The sequence below is a fragment of the Paramormyrops kingsleyae genome, chromosome 15 (assembly GCF_048594095.1).
Source record: "Paramormyrops kingsleyae isolate MSU_618 chromosome 15, PKINGS_0.4, whole genome shotgun sequence".
NCBI classification, from domain to species: Eukaryota; Metazoa; Chordata; class Actinopteri; order Osteoglossiformes; family Mormyridae; genus Paramormyrops; species Paramormyrops kingsleyae.
The window spans coordinates 20,730,879-20,748,132 of NC_132811.1; positions in this window are offsets into that span (position 1 = coordinate 20,730,879).

Sequence of the window (17,254 nt, forward strand, 5' to 3'; positions counted from 1 at the left end):
TTACATTTCCTGTGCCCCCAGCTCCAGGTTTTGGTATTTCAATTTGTGTTGCGTTAGCTGAAAACCTACAGAGCCCCTGGAAAAAACCATCTTACACTGCCTCTGAGTGAAAGATTTACTCGATGAAGCACATGCACAATGGAGTGTAAATGCGATAAATGTGACCCAAGCCCATTTCTTCCCATTTTTTCTTAATATGATTACAACTAAATAAAATCAGCGGCAGAACTCATAGCTTCTGTGTTATCACATTCATAACTCAGCATTGCAGCTAGACTGCTTTTTTGTCAGCTAAGACCATAATAACGGTACATATCTGTCTTTGAGAACGTTACAGCAGGTTCCTAGATAGAAAACTAGCTAGGTGTTTTTCCATAGGATTTGCCTTCATTTCTTGGTTAATTTCCTACTAATTGTATACATTATTCAGCGCTGTACATTGCTACGCAGACGGCTCATATATACAGGCTAATACTGCCAGGGTTTAATGAAAGCTTTGGAGGTGAATAGATCGATGCAGAATTTTTTGCATAATTTACCTTTCTGGCTCAGAATTACCATTTTTGCACGTTGAGTTATTGGACTTTCTGGTTGCAGGCCGACCTTTCTGCATAAAGCCCTTGAGTAATGAATTTAAGTTGTACATGATAGTAATAGAAAATATATATCCTACTAAACAAATTGACAGCTTTATGGGCATGTTAAATGCAGACAGAAGTGAGTAAATGACTTTTATAATGAAAGAATACTTATTGACGAGGCAATCCGTTGCCAGTGTAATGTTGGGATATATATGAAGTATCTCTTCAAACAAGCATCACCTTGTGTTACCTGCATATGGTGCTTGCTCTGCTTGAGGCATCCCGCAGCATCGCCGTCTGTTAAGAGTCATGATCTCTACGCTGATTGGACGACCCGCGTGTCCGTCACAGGCACCCTGACAAATGGGAGGGTTGTTTCCTCTCCTCTGATTGACAACATCTGGCGCCAGCACGCTGGCTGGTCTCGCAGTGCGGGACGACCGTGGAGCGTCACAACCATGAAGGTGAATCCGACCCAAATGTCAGTACTTAGCACTGTGCTCCAGCAAATGGAAACCCCGTGAAAGTGGTTTAACCTTCTCAACAGAGCTGGCTCCATTTTCCCATCATTATCGCCATGTAAGACGGCCACCTAGGCGAGTTAGCTTTCAAGCAACCTAGTTCTGATGATTATAGCACTATAGTAAGTGTTTTTTTTTAAGTAAACCCATAACTCAGATTATCCGGAGTAGCAGAATGGGATCAGCTGACCGAGTTTTACAGGGTGGTCAGCTGACCGGGTTTTTCAAGGCAGTCCGCCAGATCAAAGAGGGCAAAGTGTTACACTGCTACTCAGAGGATCAGTGAGCTCACTTGTCTTTGGTGGTCTTTACATTGACCCTACAGTGCAATTTACAAAAATAATCTTTTTTTTTTATTTTTTTTATTACTGTTGCACCTAAAGGATTCCTTTGGGGATTCTGACACACAGCATTATGAAGGATTCAATCCATCATAGTATCATGACTATAGATATATAAATAGATGAGAATTTAGACTGATTTAAGCATAGTTGTATGGGACATGGATGCTTTACTGTGGCCTTGATGGCTACAGTCTCTGAGCAGTTTGTTAGAAGTGGTGCTTGCGGTGACTTCCTGTGTCAGCAGACAGCCTGCTTTCTTCTGGGTCAAAACGCCCGAGGTACCGCTGAAGAGAGGAGCAGGACAGACCTAGAAGGAGAAGAAGAGAAGCTGTCAAAATGCAAGAGCCCAGATAAAAAAAAACATGACTTGTAAAATTCTCCCAATTTTCTACCACCTTAATTCAGTCCAACAGTACCTCAGTACTTTAAATGACATAGTCTGTCAGTAGGTTTTAAAAATACAAAGCAAGTCTTCAGACAGCTGACAAAATAATTATGATAAATGAATAAAAGTCCAAATGAAAAATTAGAAATGGATAAATGCGAGAAATTTGAAAGATGGATTAAAAAAAATGAACATTAGGATAATCAAATCAAATTCAGTATATTTTAAGATCCTTTTAACCATTTATCATATGCATAAAAAAGTTTAGTTAGCGTTCAAAAAATCTGTAAGGCCCTTTCTGTATAATGTAATAATGCTGAGCGTCAGTTTTCAACATAATTTCAACATTAATATAACCACCTGTATTCTGAGCATTTAGTCCATCATCTTAAGCATTTTGTACATTTACATGCCACAATATTAAAAACAGGCTGCACATATAATAGAGGCAAATGCTTATAATTAAGTCTGGAGATTATTTTTATATGTTTAGTAGATTGGTACTCGCAGGGGATCAGAAAAGAGTCACATGATCGAAGAGTAACGGAGAATAGAAGTGAATACAACGAAGAGCGCCGGAATGATAAATGACGCCAGCTCGCTAAGACACTGGACAGAATGGCGCATATTTCATCCCCCAGGAAACAGGCCAGAGCCCAGATTCCTGTAAATACGACAGAGCAGACTCTCCTCTCGCAGATGGGGCGAGGCCAGATCAAAGACAAGCCCTGTGACTGGATGAGGAGTGTGGCAAGGGGGTGTCTGTGGATGGGGGGGGGGGGGGGAATTTAAGTAAGTAGCTGCTTCATTCATGTGAGAGTATCTCAGCTCTGGACTACATACAGTACACACCCATGTGAGCACATGGAGCGAGGGGCAGAGAACTGTGTCTTTGTTTGGGTACAATAGTTTATTTTTGTAGGGGTAACAGAAGATAAGAACAGGAAAGAGCAGGATAAAGGTTACAAAGCTAAAACCCAGGTTTTGTGCTTCTACTTTGGTTCATGTTACTTGGGTCCGCTGTGACCCTTACTGTGACCTTTCAGCTGTCCTGCATGCTGCTGTTGTGTTTCTTTGATCAGACACATCTAACCGTCCAATTGTGATAAGATATGCACCCTGCATTGCAGAGTCTAGTAGATACACAAGACAGTCTATTGAGTACAAAATGCAAAAAAAAAAGAAATAAATAAAATGAAAAAAAGTCTTACGAAGCAGGACTAGGCAGTAATTTCCTGATCTCTCGAAATCCATTATTTTAAATCAACTCTGCAGTGACAAGATTGAATTATACAGTCAATATTGCCCAGCTGCCGTTGGTCGGCAGCACATTTCGTGATATGAAAACCTTTTGTGACCCATTTATTTTGCTTTCGGAAGACAATTGTATCAGTCGGGCCTGAACAGTCATTACTGAGGAAATGCAGGGTCTGCCCTCTATGCTGCGTATCTCTCCATCAACAAAATCACTCCTTTGGCAACTTCTGATGACTCCATTTGTTAAAAAATAATGTATACATAATTTACCTGGTGTCTTCAAAAGCTGTTGAACAAATTATTTAGGAAAGGCTGAATTTATAACTTACACTATGTTTGGTTACAGTAAACAGCACTTCATTACAAAGACATTACCTTGTAATATTACTCTAGCAGCACATCTGTTTGCAGTTGGAGGTTTATTGTGACCTGTGTAAATGTCAGCATCGTCATTTCGACAGCTCTGCACTGGACGCTGCACTGGATCTGCTGTGAAGTCAGGGCAGCTTCTTATACCTCTGTGCCACTGCCTTCACTGCCCCGAAATGACAGTGCCTTTGCTAATGACCTGTTCAGTATTGATTGTCATTGTTCACAATGCCTTATATGAAATGAAAGTATTTGCTTACAGATGTTTTGTGACAATAAAGAACAAATCACCTCACGATATTGCTATTTTACAGTTCAAACTACTTGGTGACATAAACCAATGGAGTGTAAATATTTAATCCAAATCTACTATGTAGTTTATGTATGGTGTCCTAGAGACATTCTACCAGTGACATTATACAGTGTGTAAACCATGAGAGCAGAAACCTGGTTAAAATAACGGACTTATTTATTTTATTACATATATGGATCCATGCTTGAGTCTGTGTAAAAGGATTTTGTAAAAGATTATAATTTATTCCCTGCCATGCACTGGCAGCACGGCCAGGGTGTTCCCTGCCTTGTGCCCTGCGTGTCCAGATCACAGTGACTCTGAACTGCATTTCTATAATTAATGTAGCAATTTAAGTAAGAAATGCTGGGCCATTAAAAAAGAAAAAAAAAAAAACTCCCGGTTCTCCTTACAGTTAAAAGCCATTTAAAATAAGCTGTGAATGGGCGGCAGAACAATCTACTAGGAATTTAATTTTTTTATTAGGAAGAATATAAATGTTGCGGCAAATGACCTGCAAGCTCACCACCATCAGTTACAAGAATCAGTGTGGCATGATTAGCAACCTTGCAGGTAAAGTACCACGAAAAAAGAATAAAAAAATGCTGGGAAAAGACTTTAACCTAAATATAAAATCTTAGCATTGGCCTAAATCTTCCCTCCCTTGTAGGAAATATTGAAGAAGGTACTGGAAAAAAATTAGCCGGAGATCGGGCAAGAAAAATGATGCCAGCAAGAGCCTTAGAGAGAGAATGGGAGAGGGAGAAAGACAGAGTCCTGGAACAGAGGCAGAGTCCTGGAACAGAGGTAGAGTTCCAGAACAGAGGTAGAGTTTCAAAACTGAGACAGAATCCCAAAACTAAAGCAGAGTACCAGAACTGAAGCAGAGTCTTGAAACTGAAGCAGAGTCTCAGGACTGAGACTGAGACTCAGGCTGAGTCCTAAAACTGAGGCAAAGTACCAGAACTGTGGCAGAGCTCAGCACACGAGTGTGATGTGTCCGCTGATAAACAGGGGTGTGATGTGTCTGTTGAGGATGCACACAATTGACAGGAAAAGAGAGGGGAGTGTGTCACACTGAAAGGTATCCCTGGAATGCAGTGAGCCCACACTGATGTGGCTCAGCACACTGCACAGCCTTAGACCTACTGAGTTTAGGTTAGTTTCAGGCAGTGGTGGGCAGGGTTCTGCTAATCTGCTAAATGTTAATTAGCAAAGATAACTTGTTAGTGGATTAGCACTTCCGCTAACTTTGAAAACCGTTAATGGACCGATTCGCTTCTGCTAAATTTAGTTCTGCTAATTGCAAAGCACTAACATTTTTTTGCAGGTAAAGTGAATAGTTTACTGGTCAAAACTTTTGTAAACCATAAAGTCATATACAGTACATGTCATCTTGTTTTTTGTGAGAGTGTCAGCAACAGTCTATCTGACATGCTCTTGGCTGATTACGTGTAAACACCTGAGCTGATCAGTCGGAAACTTGTCGAATTTAAGCCAGTCTGAGCTAAATGTAAGTGAATGAAGATAAAGTCCATTTAAATTTGATTAAGGTACCATAGTTTAAATGGACTTTATCTTCGTTCACTAACCCAGACTACCTTAAATCCGACAAGTTATTTGGCTAAGCAAGAAATCCTGCTTCATGATACAGGCCCCCAGGTGTATTTTCCCGGGATCTGACTGACAGAGCTATAGACTAATAAAGAGCTGAGACCCTCCTTCCTAGTTCCTGATAAATGGTGCCATGTTTGTAGTCCTCAAACAGCTCCACTGAGGGCAATATGTCAGCATGGGCCAGAAATAGGGCTTCTCTGACAAAAACACTGGTATCTCACAAATGCAATATCATATAAAGAAAATTTCAACGCATATTTATTCTGGAGACTTCAGAATCCAAAAATAACTAGTTGGGTAAGTCCTAAATATCCCCAGGTAATCACTCTAGTCTGATAGATGGGACTACATTGTTTAACAGGTTAAATTTTAGCTCTGTAGGTATGTTTTTAAGGGTTGCAAAATCAAAAAGCAAACTGAAGCAAAATTCATATAATAAAAGTTAGCGGTTCTGCTAAATTTTTTAGTGGTTTATCGGTTTAGCAAATCAAATAAACTTTAGAGTTAGCTTCGTTAACCAGTAATCTGCTAACTTTTTGGCTAGCTGTACCCACCACTAGGGTTTCAGGCTTAACTCAATAGTTCTCAATCCTGTGGCCTGTACTGCGAAGCGGGGTTACTGGCTTATCAGGGTAACTTGTTGGATTTAAGGTACCACAGTTTAAATGGACTTCATATTCGTTCACTTACATTTTGCCCATACTACCTTAAGTCCGACATGTTACCCCGATAAGCCAGTAACCCTGCTTCGTAGTACAGACCACTGTTCTTGGCATCCCCCCACCTTGGCAGAATGTTTTCATTCTAACCCATCCTGCTTTCATCCTGCCACATTCACTATTAGCCTATTAAGGGCCATTTGAGCCTGGTTAAGATAGGGTACAGGATTGAGAGTCATAGGCTTAACTAAAGTCCCTGGTGGTATCTAGTATGGTAGGGTAGCGTGCATAGGTGACACAGATTGCTTGGTACATCATTTGGTCAGAGACCAGGGTGGTGGACCCCCGATGGCCAGTTTACGCATGGCAGGGTGCTTGATTTGTTTTTAAACACAGCACTCCTTTTATTGCTTTCAAATGTGTGCTTCATTATTTGTTTTCAAAAATATGTCAGTTTGAAACCTGTACAGGGTTCCTGTGAGTGGAGAGTCGATCCCAAGAAACACAGGCCCAGGCAGGGGACTCCCTGAATGACATACCAGTTCAGCTGCTATGTGGTTAACCTGCTATTATATGGCATCAACTTCAAGTATGAATATCATTAATTAATCAGCTTTAACTGTTTTAGTCAGCTTTAACTTTTTAATCTACAACCAGTTGCTAGCAGATGTGCTTGGTTCTGGCCCCCATATTCCTAGCGATGGCTTTATTATTATTTTTTTTTACCATGGTATGCACACAGCAGCACCATTCAGGCCAAAAAGCACTCGTGTTATGGCAGGGCTCGAAGTAGTAAGGAACAATCAATGTAGCTGCTCCAAATAACCAGGGTTTTATTAACAAAACAGAACATAAAGGGAGAAACAGAAGCAAAGGAACCACGAGAAGGCAGGGAGCAATATCGGGAACAACAATACCAAGTGTGGGAAAGAACACAGAACTACAACTAAGAAGGGATGACTACAACTAAGAATCACACAGAAAACGGCCATAATTAATCATTGAGGAGCAGAACAAGAACAGGCACTTAAATACACTGCTAACAAGGCAAGATGAAGGACAGGTGAGAACCATAACTAGATCAACAATCATTAAGGGCATGGGGCAACAAGGAACAGGTGGGGTAATTTACATTTAACAGACTCTAGAGACTAGGAAACATTGACAAACACTAAGGGTGATCAACACTAAAAGAAATCAAGGAACACAAAACAGAACATGAAAGAGGCACAGGCAGGGTAACCATAAACAAGACATAAATTAACTGTACAGACACCAGTCTCAATCTCACAAGAGGAGGGATGTCATTCTCTGAATCACATGCTCAGCCCATAGAGCCATACGGCAGCCTGGGGAGCAGGAAAACACATTAAGGCAGGGGTGGCCAATCTTATCCGCAAAGGACCGGTGTGCGTGTGGGTTTTTGCTTAATTATATTACTAATTAGAGGACTAATTGGCTGAGGAGTCCTCACACCTGGGTTTGAACAGCTGACCTAAAGGTTATCCCAAAAACCTGCATACACACCGGCCCTTTGTGGATAAGACTGGCCACCGCTGCAGTAAGGGAACAGCAAAGGAGAAGGCCAGCGGGAGCTGCTGGCCAAACGGGGAGAAGACACAGGGGACAGGACCAAACAGGCAGCAACTGCGACACTTGGCTCTGACTGTGCCTCTGTATTTTTGCAGCGTCACATGTGAAGAATATATGAATATGCAGAAAATTATTCATTTCAATATTAGTCGTCACTAAATGAAAGCAGGCCAAGAATAATCTCATGGTGTGACATTCACCCGCTGGTCACGTATTAGACGTTGCAGGAACGTCAGTGATGGGAAGGGTGAGTATATAGACAAGCCCTCATCAGCTAGGAGAGGAGCTTATTGATTTATATACTGGCCTCTGCCTAGGGCTGGAATGGACAAAGCGTGTCTATGGCCATGTACAGTCCTGGAATGACATGTGAGACACTGCACACTGTCTGTTGACCCTGCAGAAGGGTGTGTCCATTGGGTTTGTTTGATCCAGATTAGGGAAATCGAACCCCTATGTTCAGCATGTGAGCATTGGCACCAGATTGTAGCTGAGTGTTCTGAAGAGAGGCTTCCTCTGTGTGTCTGTCAAGCAGGGCATGACCCAGGAACAAGGCTGAGCGCAGTCGGGCATGGTGATGGTGTGCGTCGGGCCATTCGCTTCTCTGGGTGGTGCAGAGCTTAAGGTTGAGAACCTGTGCTGTCCTCGTCTCCATTTTTATTCTCTATGATGGCAGCAGGCATTCGGATGCTCACAGCGTTAAAAGAGGGGATTCCCTCACCAAGAACTTGGAGAAAAAGAAGTTCATAATAAATAAATGAGACAGTATCCTTTTTGAGAGGGAAGAAAAAAGATGAACTCTGAGTCCAACATGAAGGAGGTTCACAATAGGTGGAACAAATCAGAGAAAACAATGACAGTCATGCAGGGTTGCCAAATCTCACGCGTCTGGCGTGACACGATGTCAGATTCACACAAGAAATCTTAAGGCAAATCTACACTGCTAAAAAAAATTAGAGGAACACTTTTTAATCAGAGTATTGCATCAAGTCAGTTGAACTTCTGGGATATTGATCAGGTCAGTTAAGTAGCAGAGGTGGAAGTTAATCAGTTTCAGCTGCTTTGGTGTTAATGAAATTAATAACAGGTGCACTAGAGGGGCAACAATGAGACGACCCCCAAAACAGGAATGGTTTAACAGGTGGAGGCCACTGACATTTTTCCTATTTTCAGTCCATATCAGTATAGATATCCAGCATGATTTTTCTTCCCATTGAGATCTGATGTGTTTTCAAAGTGTTCCTTACATTTTTTTGAGCAGTGTATATTATTCCATTATAAGCCTACAGTTAGCTACATCAAAAGTGTTAGCGTAGCACACAAACCCACACAGACCATTTACAAGGTAATAAAACTGTTACATACATGTAAATGTGTGTGTAGACCCTGGTCATGTGACTCACCCTTCTGGGACAGATGCCACCCCCACCCCTCAAATTCTCACGTGGACAAATGCATGGGGGGCTACCTCACTGGCTGGGAGCTGTAATACACAGAGGATGACGGAGACGCATAACAACTGCACCAAGCAGCACTGCAGCAGAACAGTGTTTGTTTCCTCTTCGTAAAGAAGAGCGCAAATTAGTGGGTAGTATTTAGCATATTAGATTAAAAACAAATGTATGCTATTATCACGGACATTTACTTAGCAAAGGCTAAGGAAGACAGCAGGGGTCAAATACTGGCACCCGGAGACTGTCAGCAACTCCAGCAATAAAAACCAGCCCTTTTGGCAGCAAGTAGGAGTAATAATCTGAGAACCAGCTGAAAATCAGCTTAAATTATTATTTCGGAAATGTTTACCCAGGTCAAGAAAAAAATTCACCAATCAGCATATTCTACAAATTCAAACATCCGAGTAGTGAATGATGGTAGTTTGTGAAAAGTGAAAAAGTGAACAGATGGAAGCCTGTAAAATTTAAACTATCCATATAATGAATTTAGCTTATTAAAGCAGTCTAAGGAAATCCAGTGCTAATGAGTTAGGTTGATTTTTTTCTTTCTTTTACTAAATTTCCAGCAAGTTTAAAAACACTGGAACGTTTGACTGAACAACATATGCGAGGGTGTATTTTAACAGTCAACTGCGAGGTTTCCTACATATTGTTCATATAGAGTATAAGCAGTGCTGTTCTGATAGGAATTCAGGCAACAGATGTTCTGCCTGAGAGCAAACTGTAGCTTTAAGCTGATGCCACCAAATACACTTTCAGGAATGTCTAGCAATGTTGACAAAAAGTGTTTCCATGATGTACAGAGACAATGCAATATGTAAATTTTTAGAGAATTACAACTGAGTCAGTATGACTGCATTTCCTATGGTCACCATCACAACTACAGTATCATCAACGAACATGATTCTCAAGCTTTCTCCATTATGGACTGAACCAGTCCATGCTCCTCCGTACTCCTTTTATGTTGCTGAAGTCAACCCTTGTGTTATATAGCATAATATGTGTTATATAACATATTATACCTTATATATCGTCCTGTGCTGCAGATCATTCACCGTGTCCATGGTGCTTATACCCTTAGATGTCCTGTAGATGACATCTAAGGGTGTTTGAAAACCCGTGTTGTTCATCTAAAGAAGCCCATCTTGCTTTGTGACCAAGCATCAAGGATCTCCTTTCTACTGAACACTTCACAGGTTTTATGGAAAATTGAGGGTGAGTTATCAGAAAGAACTACATACCAACATCTCCGCCAAAGGAAATCCAGAAAGCACACAGCAATATTAATTGCAATGATAATTCTTGCTAGGACATTGTGGTTTGTTTCACCTAAAAGGACTTGCCCCCTTATTCCTACCCCACATCCATTCCGAATGAGTCTTGGTGCATCTGCAACACTGCATTACCAATGCACTGCTCTGATGTGCCCCCCCACCCTGGCACCTGGCCCTCGTATGTCACTCTGATGGGCACATCATCTTGTGTTTCATGAATAATGTAGTTGAGGACGGCAGTTTTCACCTGGATTTCCAAGCCGCTCTCGTGACGCCGTGATGCCAGTGGGAGTTCCCGCAGCCAGCTGTGATAAATCTCCAGTGGCCTGCCGAAGCATTCATTTGCATTCATTCTCTTCTTTTCATTCTTGCTGGGGAAGGGGGGGGGGAGGGTCCACACCGGAGCAGCGCGTGGGTAATGCAACATCACAGATGCACCGAGACTCATTTGGAATTTGGGGTTTCACCCAGATTTGCAGCTGGGAAAAACCTTTGTCCATATGTAAATTTCCCCAGAAACTTCATCGTGCACAGCGGTAGTTTAGGGGTGTTGAACCTGCCATCACTGTTTCACGAATCTGCCACTTCTTGTATGGGCCTCATATACGGCAGCTTTCATTTCCCATGAACCACAGCACATTTTTAATAACAGAAACCTGAGCCCAGGTGAGTTCAAACACCACTGTTTTCAGGTGAGGTGAGACTCTGCAACACTCAGTCAGGCTAGACAGGTCAGATCCACGTGGGATATTATATGAGGTCACGCCCATGTCAGTACCTCATGGCAACATTCGGTCCCAGACCTACGTGGGGTTTTATATGAGCTCACACCTGTGTCAATACCTCACATGTCAAGATCAATGCCTGTCTAGCCTTGTTCCATGTTCTGTCCCTGTTTGGCCAGCAGGTGTCACTGGCCATCCTGTCTCCTCTTCTGTCTTGTAGTCCCTAGTGTGTTTGCCTTCCCCTTGAGGCCGCTGTCTGGCTTATGGAGCTAAGTGGTTGGCCACTCTTCCCAACTCCCTTTTTTTTGGATGTGATTTCAAGGCTGGCCAGAGGCCTGTCTCAACTACGTATCATTTAATGTTTGTTGGTTTTCTGTTCTCCCAATTTAATGTTTGTATTGGTATTTCAGTTTTTGCTCCTTCTTCTGTTCATTTGGTTGTCCTAGTTTTGCTTTCCCTTAGTGTTCTGTCCTTTCCCACTATTCATTAATTGACCTCTCTGTGCCTGTTAATTGTTAATACCCCACCTGTTTCTTGCTGCCTAATGCCCCTAACGATCAGTTGATTTGTTATGGTTCTCACCTGTCCCTTGTCTAGGCTTGTCAGCAATGTATTTAAGTGCCTGTTCTTGTTCTGTTCCTTGTTAGTTCATTGTGACTGTTTCCCTGTGTAGCGATGTAGTGATATATTTGTTGGTTGTAGTCATGATAGTTATTCCCTGTTAGTTATTATAGTTTTCCTGTGTTCCTCCCTGCCTTTAGTATTGTGGTTCCCAGTGTTGGTACTTGCCTTTATTTAGTTTTTTTCCCAGTTTTCCTTTGATCCCTTGTGGCGCTTTTGGTTTATGGGTCTGCCCTTCTGCTTGTTCAGTTAAATATACCCTGATTTATTGGAGTATACTTCGTGGATTATCCTTCCTCTGTCATGCCACGTCATAACATCACGGGGACCTTCTATCCCAGATCCACGTGGGGTTTTATATGAGCTCCTGCCCGTGTCATAACATCATGGGGACCTTCTATCCCAGATCCACGCAGGGTTTTATATGAGCTTATGCCCTTGCCAGTACCTCATGGGGACATTCTGTCCCTGAACCACGCGGGGTTTTATATGAGCTCATGCCCAAGGCAGTACCTCACAGGGACCTTCCATCTCTGGCCATTCCGGCCCTCCCAGCATGAATGGCATGCCACAAACACACTTCAAAGCTCCTCCTGAGGGCTTATGCCAGTGCGGTGCTGGAACAGTGCCCCATGAGCATCAAAACGAGAGCATGCCGACTGCAGGGTACCGCTGGGCGATGCTGGGTGTCACCACGGAAACTGTGCAGCTTGGAAACAGTGGCTATCCTTTAAAATGTCACCCTGAGGACGCCCCATCAGTAGGGAGATAACAGCAATATAAACAAATCTGACAGGCCTAACAGTTGTGGACTTTGTATAATCAACAAAATATGCAGCTGGTTGTCATGTATGCCTGCTTATATCAGTCAGGTTGAGATGAGCAGTGTTTGATAATGTGGAAAGTAAAGAAAAAGTAAAGATGTCATTTTTAAATTGCACAGGTTGTCATTATAATAAGAGCTATTGGTTGCATCATTTCAGAGAGGGTATTGAGTGTTTGGTTGGTCTTGCATGGTCCCCCGGTGCTTTGTGTCCCCCAAATTGTCTATAACGTGTCAGTGTCTGTATGTCCTCTGAATCTCCCGTAGCATGTCAGTGTCCGTATGTCCTCTGAATCTCCTGTAGCATGTCAGTGTCTCTATGTCTTCTGAATCGTCTGTAGCGTGTTAGTGTCCGTATGTCCTCTGAATTGTCTGTAGCGTGTCAGTGTCTGTATGTCCTCTGAATCTCCCGTAGCATGTCAGTGTCCGTATGTCCTCTGAATCTCCTGTAGCATGTCAGTGTCTCTATGTCTTCTGAATCGTCTGTAGCGTGTTAGTGTCCGTATGTCCTCTGAATTGTCTGTAGCGTGTCAGTGTCTGTATGTCCTCTGAATTGTCTGTAGCATGTCAGTGTCCGTGTGTCCTCTGAATCTCCTGTAGCATGTCAGTGTCCGTATGGCTTCTGAATCGTCTGTAGCGTGTCAGTGTCCATATGGCCTCTGAATTGTCTGTAGCGTGTCAGTGTCCGTATGTCCTCTGAATTGTCTGTAGCATGTCAGTGTCCGTGTGTCCTCTGAATCTCCTGTAGCATGTCAGTGTCCGTATGGCTTCTGAATCGTCTGTAGCGTGTCAGTGTCCATATGGCCTCTGAATTGTCTGTAGCATGTCAGTGTCTGTATGTCCTCTGAATTGTCTGTAGCATGTCAGTGTCCGTGTGTCCTCTGAATCTCCTGTAGCATGTCAGTGTCCGTATGGCTTCTGAATCGTCTGTAGCGTGTCAGTGTCCATATGGCCTCTGAATTGTCTGTAGCGTGTCAGTGTCCGTATGTCCTCTGAATTGTCTGTAGCGTGTCAGTGTCCGTATGTCCTCTGAATCGCCTGTAACGTGTCAGTATCTGTATGGCCTCTGTATCGTCTGTAGCGTGTCAGTGTCCATATGGCCTCTGAATCGCCTGTCGCACGTCAGCATCTGTGTGTCCTCTGAATCGCCTGTCGCACGTCAGCGTCTGTGTGTCCTCTGAATCGCCTGTCGCACGTCAGCGTCTGTGTGTCCTCTGAATCGCCTGTCGCACGTCAGCATCTGTGTGTCCTCTGAATCGCCTGTCGCACGTCAGCGTCTGTGTGTCCTCTGAATCGCCTGTCGCACGTCAGTGTCTGTGCATCCTCTGTATCATCAGTAGCTTGTCATTGTGCACGTGTCCTCTGAATCGCCCGTACTGTTTTAGTGTCTCCACGTCCTTTGAATCACCACTATTGTGTATCTATTATTGCCCAGCATGTGGACACAATGAGTAAGTGCATTCATGATTAATTAAGTTGAAAATTCTTCTTTCCTTCGCTTCTTGTGATATAATTTCATATGTGAGAGGCATTTTTTTGAAAATGGTGTAATTTATACATGTATATAGAAATAAACTCAGTGAAAGCAAAGCTTTGGTGTGGTTTTAAAGGACCAGTGACCTTGCATAAACAGTGACACAGAATGCAAATCTCTTCAGCCAAGGCTTTTAAAACTGCCCATTCTTCTGTGGACTAGTTCTACATGCAGAGGGCTGTGTAGCCATTAGCAAATCAAACAGTGAATGAGATACTCGAGATTCACGTTCCAGCAGGAGATCTATTGCATGACACTTTGACTGAATGGAAGGAAGGTGCCGTCTACATACTGGTGCAGAGCTGAAGAACTAGCTAACACATCAGAGTGGCCTTTGATTAAAGAGTTCGCAGTTAAATAATGCAAATGTGATTCTGGTATGTAAACAGATGTAAACTGGGATATGCTTAACAACCACAGAAAAATCTCTGACAGAATGGTAATACACAATAAATTAATTGCCAATTACCACTATGAGGTGCTTAATGGGAGCCAAATTATTATGTGAAGGTATCTGTCCTGAGTAGGGAAGCTTCGTGGTAAGAATACTCTCTCACTTTAGCGAGTACCCCACTTTACACATACCTAAAAGGGTTTAATCTAGGATTTAAACATCCATAAAATAATGTCTAACAGTGCTGTACTTGAGAGGGATAAACACTCACACTTAATGGGTGCATCAAGATTCATTTTCACAATAATCTGTTATTTTTTTAATAATTTCGAGCCAGAATTAACGGGTACCCATATCTATGATTGTCCATATACCATATAGATCATGGCCATTACCAATCAATATAAAGAGGAATAGCTATGAAGGACAGTATGACTATTCTGTGTTGCAAGACGGGGATAGTTATAAACATCAGTTGTCATTCATTCTTTTGTCCAAAATGACATGCAATTGAAGAACCGGGTCAGTCGGCCTCTGGGGAAGTTGGGGGTTAGAAGCTTTTTCAGCACTTGGATTTGAACCAGCAACCTTCCAATCACAGTCATAGTCATCTAACTCACTGAGACACATACCATCCCCCTTGCTGCCTTAGAACAAGAAGCACTGCATAGCCTCTATGCCGCGTGCCTCACACCAGCTTCAGGCAGGCCCTCTCAGAGGAGCACTGCGTCATCTCCGTGCAGCGTCCCTCACACCAGCTTCAGACAGGCCCTCTCAGAGGAGCACTGCGTCGTCTCCGTGCAGCGTGCCTCACACCAGCTTCAGACAGGCCCTCTCAGAGGAGCACTGCGTCGTCTCCGTGCAGCGTGCCTCACACCAGCTTCAGACAGGCCCTCTCAGAGGAGCACTGCGTCGTCTCCGTGCAGCGTGCCTCACACCAGCTTCAGACAGGCCCTCTCAGAGGAGCACTGCGTCGTCTCCGTGCAGCGTGCCTCACACCAGCTTCAGACAGGCCCTCTCAGAGGAGCACTGCGTCGTCTCCATGCAGCGTGCCTCACACCAGCTTCAGACAGGCCCTCTCAGAGGAGCACTGCATAGCCTCTATGCCGCGTGCCTCACACCAGCTTCAGACAGACCCTCTCAGAGGAGCACTGCGTCGTCTCCGTGCAGCGTGCCTCACACCAGCTTCAGACAGCCCTCTCAGAGGAGCACTGCGTCGTCTCTGTGCAGCGTGCCTCACACCAGCTTCAGACAGGCCCTCTCAGAGGAGCACTGCGTCGTCTCTGTGCAGCGTGCCTCACACCAGCTTCAGACAGGCCCTCTCAGAGGAGCACTGCGTCGTCTCCGTGCCGCGTCCCTCACACCAGCTTCAGACAGGCCCTCTCAGAGGAGCACTGCGTCGTCTCCGTGCAGCGTCCCTCACACCAGCTTCAGACAGGCCCTCTCAGAGGAGCACTGCGTCGTCTCCGTGCAGCGTCCCTCACACCAGCTTCAGACAGGCCCTCTCAGAGGAGCACTGCGTCGTCTCCGTGCAGCGTCCCTCACACCAGCTTCAGACAGGCCCTCTCAGAGGAGCACTGCGTCGTCTCCGTGCAGCGTCCCTCATACCAGCTTCAGACAGGCCCTCTCAGAGGAGCACTGCGTCGTCTCCGTGCAGCGTCCCTCACACAAGCTTCAGGCAGGCCTTCTCAGAGGAGCACTGCATCATCTCCATTCCACCCACAGCTCTGGGGTGTGTTACCAACAGCAGACGTCACTGTCAGGCACTGAAGAAGTGAGAGAAATCTGCACACTGTAGTGACAGACAGCCACATCCCTGTCTGCAGACCCAGGTACTCTCTGCGGGATGCACCTTTCCTTTACCAGTGAATAGTTTGTATATTTAAATAATAATAATAATAATAATAATAATAATTTATATAATCGTGTTATATAACATGTTATTTGTCTGTACTTGCATGTGTTACAGCTACTGCATCAAACTCAGTAAAAGGATTGAAGGACCTTGTGAAATCTGAGATAAGCTAAGTGGGAAAGTGTGCATCAGGTGCCAAAAAATACCCACAGCACCTTTAAAATAAGAATTTACCGGGTTTATTTCGATTTAATATCAATATTGCAGAAAGTCCTGCGATGTGGCCGCATGCCGCCTCTCACCAGGCCAGATGGACAGTGTTTGAAAGAGGAAGCTAAGCCTGAGAACTTTACCACAGATCTGGTTAGATTCACAATAAATGCACAATAAAAATGTATAAAATCCACTTCTTCCTCAGCATTACTTCCTATTATTTCAGAAAACTCTTTTACAGGTCAACTCATTGTAAGTGTCCATCTCTGTTTGACAGTGGATGCTAGCATGCACAGATGTACTGAGGATTCACAGTGTGGCCTTTATTAACAGGAGGAGCTTCTTATTAATGCAGATATGCACATACACTGTATGTGTCCATCTCTGTTTGACAGTGGATGCTAGCATGCACAGATGTACTGAGGATTCACAGTGTGGCCTTTATTAACAGGAGGAGCTTCTTATTAATGCAGATATGCACATACACTGTATGTGTCCATCTCTGTTTGACAGTGGATGCTAGCATGCACAGATGTACTGAGGATTCACAGTGTGGCCTTTATTAACAGGAGGAGCTTCTTATTAATGCAGAGATGCACATACACTGTATGTGTCCATCTCTGTTTGACAGTAGATGCTAGCTTGTACAGATGTACTGAGGATTTACAGTGAGGCCTTTATTAACAGGAGGAGCTTCTTATTAATGCAGATGTGTGTCATGCCCCGATCGTCCACTCCTTCCG